This window comes from Musa acuminata, chromosome BXJ1-3, assembly GCF_036884655.1.
Source record: "Musa acuminata AAA Group cultivar baxijiao chromosome BXJ1-3, Cavendish_Baxijiao_AAA, whole genome shotgun sequence".
Lineage (NCBI taxonomy): Eukaryota > Viridiplantae > Streptophyta > Magnoliopsida > Zingiberales > Musaceae > Musa > Musa acuminata.
In genome coordinates this window covers 22,684,753-22,693,143 of record NC_088329.1, presented here as the reverse complement: position 1 = coordinate 22,693,143, position 8,391 = coordinate 22,684,753, and the positions used below count along the sequence as shown (strand labels likewise).

The window sequence follows — 8,391 nt, the reverse complement described above, 5'->3', positions numbered from 1 at the left end:
TTAGCCCAAATCAAGCTGCTTTCATTAAAGGGAGAAGTATACATCATAACATTTTGCTTGCTAATGACTTGGTCAAAGATTTGCATTCAAAAGCAAGAGGGACAAAAATATGTTTTAAAGCTGATTTACGGAAAGCCTTTGATTCAGTTAATAGGAAATTTATCTATAAGATGCTCCTCGATATGAACTTCCCACAGCAATGGGTTAATTGGATTCAATCTTGCCTGGAAACTCCAAAGTTTTCGATACTCTTTAATGGCTCACCTATTGGTTTTTTTGGGAGCACGAATGGCATCCGACAAGGTGATCCACTCTCTTCGTATCTCTTTACTATTGCGATGGAAGGACTTAGCTGTATGTTGGAACATTCAGTCTTAAATGGCAGCATTAAGGTACCCAATGCTGGCTCTATTCATATATCACATATAACATTTGCAGATGATTTACTTATCTTTCTCCTAAATGATCCAACTTCAGTAAAGAACCTGGCTACTATTATGAATGACTTTGGTATGGTTTCTGGACTTCAGTTAAATCATGCGAAAAGTAAAGTATATATGAGCCCTTACGTTGAGGATAAGGTCTTTATTGCACAAACTTTGGGGGTTAGTGAAGGAAGCCTGCCAGTTCCTTATTTGGGTCTCCCGCTCATATCCACAGGCATTCACAAAACCCACTGTCAGCCTATCTTGCAAAAAATAAAGAATAGAATTTCTTCTTGGAAAAATAGGCTTCTATCAAAAGCAGGATGACTCGAACTCATCCGTTCTGTATTGCACTCCTACTCTATATATTGGTGTAATGCATTTCTTTTGCCTACTGGACTTCTCCAAGATATTGAACGGTTATTAATGAACTTCTTCTGGAATGGCACAAATGATAAGGCAATGCATATGGTAAATTGGGATAGCATTTGCAAACCGAAAGATGAAGGGGGGCTAAACTTGAGAAATACTAGAGATTGGAATCAAGCATGCCTGGTACAACAATTGTGGGATCTTTTGCAAAACAAATGTTCCTTATGGTCACAATGGGTTTCTGCTAGGTATCTTTCAAAGGAATCAATCTGGGAAATTTCAACAAGAACATACCACTCTGCAGCTTGGAAAGGAATTTTAAAGGCAAGGAATTGGCTAATCAAACATATTTCGTATGCAATCTCTTCTGGAACTAGTACTAATATGTGGTACGATCCTTGGGTAAATGAGAAGAGTATATTTCAATTATATGGCGACAGAATACGAAAAGATCTTGGGGCTCCCAAAGATTGGAAGGTTTCCGAGTTCATTGCTAACGGTACTTGGTGTCTCCCTAATCCTATTTCTCCCGAAATGTTATCACTTTGGCCGACTATCATAGCTATTCCAATCAGGAACAACTCTTCAGATACACTTATTTGGCCTCATGACAATGGCAAATTTAGTGCCACATCCGCATGGAATCAAATTAGGCAAAGAAATAACAAGTGGGTCCCAAGCAGTTGGACATGGGATCGACCGGGATCACAAAGACACTCCTTATGTACATGGCAGGCCCTTCTCAATAAACTACCTACAATAGACAATATGAAAAGAAGAGGTATCTATCATGTTAACCGATGCTCCCTTTGTTTGCAACAAGAAGAAACTGTTGACCACCTCTATTTTGCTTGTGATTATACAAAATGGATATGGAAGGAGATTCTCCAGCGATTTGAACTCAATAGACTGCCGCAACCAAACTTGCACCAAGAACTAGGCGACCTTATGCAATGTTTCTCAAGAAAAGGGCCTCTTACACAACTGGCAAAGGTTATTTTCAGATGCGCTATTTGGCGGATGTGGAAGGAGAGATGTAATAGAATCTTTGAATATCAACACACAAACAATGCTCAGCTCTTGAAAGAGATTATTAGAGACTCAAGATCCTGTATGGAGCATGATCTCAAAACCGAGCACTTCACCCGAAGAGAAAAAGATATTTTTATCAAATTTAACTTTTGCCACGTTATACTGGAAGTAAAGACTTATTATTGACGGCAACAATGAAAAGAATTTTTGAAGATCAATGGCAAGAATGACAAGAACAAGTTTACCAATAAAAATATGATTGGAAATGAATCAGTAAGTAACAACAAGAGAGTCAAGACATTTGGATTTGAAATGGGAAGTCACCACAAAAGACTCAATCAGGTGTGAATTGCAAGTTAAATTATGAAACAAGTTTATGTTTGTGCGTGACTAGAGCCTATTTTGCTTATGGAAAGTTTGATCATAAAATAAAAGTTTGCCCTTTGAACAAGAAGAAAGAGTCACTGCCTCCTAAATCATCAGCCCATGTCAGAGTGTATGCTACCACTGAATATGATTCTAAGACTTCTGAATTAGTGGTCGAAGGTATTATGTATGTTTATGAAAGATTGCAAATATTTGTTTGAACATGGGTTCTATCTACGATTTGATTCGTAACATATTGCCTATCACTTGGGTATTCAACCTAGACCACTGTATTATATGATATATGTAAGTACAATCATTGGAGATTCTTTGATAACGAACTTGAATCTGGTCCTCTTGTCTGATTTTTGTTGGAGAACTTGAACTTTTGCTGATTTAGTTCTCCTAGAGATTTGGAGTTATGATATTATACTTGGTATGCATTGGCTATCTTCTTATCATACCAGTATGGATTGGTATATAACAAATGATCACTTTTTGCATATTTGATCAGCCGATCTTTTATTTTGAGAGTATTGGACATTATTTATCTCCTTGCCTAATGTATCCCAGGATGACTTGCCTGAATTACCTCCAAATGTGATTTTGCTTTTGATTTGGTCCTTGGGACAATCCCTATATCTAAGCCTCTCTTCAGAATGATATCATTTGAGTAAGTGGAATTAGAAAAACAACTACAAGGATTATTAAATGAGGATTTTATTTGGCTTAATATTTTATCATGGGGTGCTCTGGTGTTAGTTAAAAAGATGGATGGAACATGGAGGCTTTGTATTGATTATGGATAGTTGAATCAGGTGATCATCAAAAACGAGTATTTTCTGAAGTAACGATTTGCTTGATTAATTACAGGTGCACAAGTATTTTTGAAAGATTGATTGAAGGTCGGGTTTACCATCTATTGAGAATCAAGAAGGAGAATATTTCGGTCACTCTTGGAAAATTGTGTAATTGTATTGAATTGATGAAATTATTTAAGAGTAGGAGGAGGAAATAAAGAAATCATAATCCTCATCTTTTCATCGATTGAGCTATGACCAATTTAGAGGACTAAATTTTCTTTTAAGGGGGGGAGAGTGTAATATCCCCCACTTTTAAAAATATATTAATAAGGATTTATATGTAAATTGGGGGACCTATATGTAAATATAGAAATTACAAGGACTAAACTGCTAAGTTGTAAAAAGAAAAAAAAAAAGAAAAGGAGAAGAAGAGGGAAAAGAAGAGAGGAGGAAGAAGAGAGGAAGAAGAGGGAGAAGAGAAGAAGATGAAGAAGAAGAAGAAGAAGAGGAGGTGGCTGCAGCGAGGGCTGCAGCGAGAAGCTGTGGGGCGTGGGGAGAAGAAGAGAGGAAGAAGAGAAGAAGAAGAAGAAGAAGCAGAAAAAGCAGAAGAAGAAGAAGAAGAAGAAGAAGAAGAAGAAGAAGAAGAAGAAGAAGAAGAAGAAGAGAGGATGATAGCTGCGGCAAGGCTGCAGCGAGGAGGTGTGTGGGGTTGGGGAGGAAAGGGGAAGAGGAGAAGAAAAGAAAGAGAAGAAGAGGGAAAAGTGAGGGAAGAGGGATAGGAGCGAGAGGTGGCAGCAGCTAGGGCTGCAGCACCTCTGTTTCCTGCAGGTGGAAACAGAGGAGAGGCGGGGCGTTCGAAGAGGAGAAGAAGAAGAAGAAGGAAGAGAAGAGGAAGAGGAAGCAGGAGAAGAGGTTGTGATACCTCTGTTTCCTGCAGAGGAAACAGAGGAGAGGGTGTGTGTGACGTCGGGGAGAAGAAGGGGAGGAAGGAGAAGAAGAGAAGAAGAAGAAAGGAAGGAGAGGAAGAAGAGAAGGGAAAGGAGGAGCTGCGGCTGCGGCGGTGGCAGCTGCAGCTGGAAGAGAAGGAGAGGAAGAGATGGTGAGGAAGAAGAGAAGAAGTAGAAGCGGGTGAAGAGGCGGCACCTCTGTTTCCTACAGGAGGAAACAGAGGAAAGGAGGTGCTGTTCGTCGGGGAGAAGAAGGGGGTTGCAGCTGCGGCGATGGCAGCTGCAGCTGGAAGAGAAGAAGAAGAGGAAGATGAGCAGGGGAGGAGGGAGAGGTTGCGGCTGTGGCTGCGGCCGCGACTGCAGCAGTTGCAGCGGGGAGAGAAGAAGAAGAAAGGAAGGAGAAGGAAGAGGAGAAGGGAAAGAAGTAGCTGCGGCTGCGGTTGTGGCAGCTGCAGCTGTGGCAGGGAAAGAGGAAGAGAAAAAGGAAAGGAAGAAGAAGAGAAAGGGAAGGAGAGGAAGAAGAGAGGAAGAGGAGAAGGGGCTGCGGCTGCGGCGATGGCAGCTGCAGCTGTGGCTGGGAAAGAAGAGAAGGAAAGGAAGAAGAAGAGAAAGGGAAGGAGAGGAAGAAGAGAGGAAGAGGAGAAGGGGTGGCAGCTGCGGCAGTGGCAGCTGCAGCTGGAAGAGGAGGAGGAAATAGAGCAGGGGAGGAAGAAGAGGCTGCGAGTGTGGTGGCTGCGGCTGTGGCTGCGACTCCGGCTGCGGCTGCGACGTTGGCTGCGGTAGCTGCGGCAGCGGTGGTGGCTGCAGTAGCTGCAGTAGCTGCTTTTGGGAAAGAGAAAGAGTAGGAACGAGAGAAGGGAAGAAGGAAATAGTGCAGTGGAAGGGGGCTGCGGTTGTGACCGCAGTTGCGATTGTGGCAGCGGCAGCGGCGGCGGCTGTGGCAGCTGCGTTTGGGAAAGAAAAAGAAGGAATGTGAGTAAGAGAAAGCAGGTGACTGTGCCTCGATGTTCGACACGTGGTGTAGTTGCGAAGAAAGGAAGAAAACGGGAGCACAAAACGAAACAGAGAGAGGACACGGAGGAAAAGTAGAAGGATTTGGGCTAGCACCTTCTTTGGATCTTCGGATCGAAATCCTTGAAAGGCAAGTTCCCTGATCGTTTCTCCTATAATTGCTCCGATATGTCTTATTGCAAGTTCCCTGATCGTTTCTCCTATAATTGCTCCGATATGTCTTATTGCAAGTTCCCTGACCGTTTCTCCTATAATTGCTCTGATATTTCTTATTGCAAGTTCCCTGACCGTTTCTCCTATAATTGCTCTGATATTTCTTATTGCAAGTTCCCTGATCGTTTCTCCTATAATTGCTCTGATATGTCTTATTGCAAGTTCCCTGATCGTTTCTCCAATAATTGCTCTGATATGTCTTATTGCAAGTTCCCTGATCGTTTCTCCTATAATTGCTCTGATATGTCTTATTGCAAGTTCCCTGATCGTTTCTCCTATAATTGCTCTGATATTTCTTATTTCAAGTTCCCTGATCGTTTCTCCTATAATTGCTCTAACTTTTCTTATTGCAAGTTTCCAGATCGTTCCGCCTGTAATTGTTCTAATCTTTCCTATTGCAAGTATCCTGATCGTTCCTCACTGCAATTTTATCTCTACATTTGCTTTGAATATGAGGAACTTTGAATTGTTCTAGCCTTGCATTTGATATATCTTCTGTTTAGACGTAACGATTCGAATCTGTGCAACTTCTGATATTCTGACCTTTTGATACCGAGCTGCCTATAAGTCTTTGTTGGAAACTCTGATTTGTTCAAAACTGATTTCATTGGAAAATAGACTCGTAGACCTTTCTTTGATATATGGATTGAAAGATTTGGAATCCAAACACCTGTCCAGCTATCTGTTGAATCTGACATTAGGAATTCTGCCAACAGAGATTTTGTTCTACGACACTTGCTTACCAAATTATTTGTAACTCTCTCTGTTGGACAGTTCAATTCATATGAAGCATGTCTTATCTGAAAGTATTATCCAATGATTATTTCTGAGTAAATTGGAGCACGTTTGATAGTTTGAATCATTTGTTCAATGTGCCTTCTGTATTCTGCCAGAAATCGAGCTTTGGTCGATTTCTCATATTCTGGTTTCATTCCTTTGGAAATTGATATCCTTCAGCTTTCTTATTCAATTGAGCTTTATATTACTGCTTTGAATTCTTGTATGTTCTTGTCCTTAAAGTTATTGCATTCTTGAAAACTGTTGTGTAACGTTTATGCTATATCGTATTGACTCATATAGGCACATGTATATCCTATTGTTCCGCATTTGCTTTCGATATGTGCCTATTCCAGTTTCATTCCTTTGGACATTGAATTCATCAAATCTTCTTATTGAATTGAGGTATAAGTGATTGCTTGGATTCCATATGTGCCCTTGCTTTCAATTCCTTTCAAGTCTGAATATACTTGTGAAAGATTATTACTTACTTCAGATTGACTCGTAAAGGCACATGTACGTTTGTTGTTCCGCGTGTGCTTCCGACATATGCTACTTGTTGTTAAAACTGCCCTTTTGTACTCTGGTGTGTGGGATTGTCTGGACCTTTGCCAGAAATGGTAAAGGGTATGCGCTATTTGCCCGCTATGTGGGGTCTCGCTATGAGGGATATTCTGTTTGCGCTTGTTGCCCGCTACGTGGGTATGTGATTAGAGCCTACGATGCTCTGCCGACCCCCTTTGACTTCACCTAGACGTGGGTGGATGGAGCTCCCAGACGTGGGAGACTTTTGTCAGGTGGTCATTCAGAAATGGATGAATCACATTCTGACTGAGATCCCACTACACCCTCTATGTGTTTGATATGACATCCAGAGTTTTGGTGAGTTTGTTTCTGTTCATACTCTGGATAAGATTGATATGATTGCAACGTCAAGGACGACGTTTGAGCTCTTGTACGATATGTGTACCGATATGCTCTGAAAGGCTTCATTCCCTGATGATTTTGTTTCGAAATGTTCCATATGCCGTTGATATGCTTCGGAACATTTTATATGCCATTGATAAGCTTGATATGTTTCCTTTGCTTCTGATATGCTCCAATTACGCTGTGCTCCATTTGCTATGAATTGATATGTTCTTATATGTCCTATTTGCCATTGATATGCTCTAATTACTCTGTGCTCCATTTGCTATGAACTGATATGTTCTGAAATGTCCTATCTACCATTGATATGCTCCAAATTACTCTGTGCTCCATTTGCTATGAGCTGATTTGTTCTGAAATGTCCTATCTGCCATTGATATGTTCCAATTACTCTATGCTCCATTCGTTATGGATCAAATATGTTATGAATGACATGATACGTATGATTTGGTATCTATTGAGATGGTATCCTTGAGAATTCTGGTATTCTGCCTTGAATTATGATACCTTACTCGTTTCAAACCGTTCCTTTTGTTCTGAATATGCTTTGTCACTTGCTGAGCCGTTTTTGGCTCACTCCGTTGTTATATAAACCTTTCAGGTCAGCTTGTCACTCTTCGAGATGTTTGATTTGGGCTGAGGCAGTGGATAGCTATTCAGAATTATGGGCAAGTCCTGTTGGTTGTTATGCTATTGTTGTATAAGCATATTTTGTATGTAATGAATTGTTCTGATGATCGAAATGGATATACTGTGTAAAAGTGTTAGAAGATCTCTCTTATTTGGAATTTCGGAATGTTAAGTCTAATTTATGACGATATGAACTTGTGGTGAATAGTTGGAGTTCTGATTGTATAATTTATTTAGCCTGTGGATTTATAAATGTTGTTCATGTTTGTCAAGTTGGCTTGGGTTGCCATAAATGTGAATTATCGAGTGATGTGATATATGATTATAAACTGCACAGGTTTTATGGATGTGAATATGAATAGAATGTTTTCAGTGTCCTCAAACGTTAGTTTGGATCCTGGATTGGTCTGTGACGAAAATTTTAAAAATCATAGATATTTTGAGGGGCGTGACAGAGGTGGTATCAGAGCATTGTTTGAGGATTACTGAAATATTTGATATGTTGACGTGCAAAATATATTGAGGTCTAATGAACTATAGTGATTGGTGGAAATTTTCTTTGCTGCATTTTAGGAATCTGGGATGATGAGGACATTTGATCCTCCTATATCATTTGTTTCTGATTAATTAAGGGGAATGAAAGGATTGATTGGGGATATTGAATCAGAGTGGCGCAGCAGAAGCATGATGAACCTAATTTCATTGGTGGTAGAAAAATGGATGATGCAAATGGAGAAGATATTTGATATACAAAATTGTTCTGATACTCGAAAGATTTCTTTTGCCACGTTATACTGGAAGTAAAGACTTATTATTGACGGCAACAATGAAAAGAATTTTTGAAGATCAATGGCAAGAATGACAAGAACAAGTTTACCAATAAAAATA

General features: G+C 40.2%; 1 long non-coding RNA gene across 1 annotated transcript; it reads left to right on the top strand.

Annotated features, from left to right (window-relative positions):
- Positions 1–3,715: 3,715 nt before the first annotated feature.
- LOC135623928 (uncharacterized) lies at positions 3,716–7,708 on the top strand. The gene is made up of 2 exons (XR_010491565.1): positions 3,716–5,086; positions 7,475–7,708. It is a non-coding gene; the product is annotated as an uncharacterized LOC135623928 (long non-coding RNA).
- Positions 7,709–8,391: the final 683 nt, after the last annotated feature.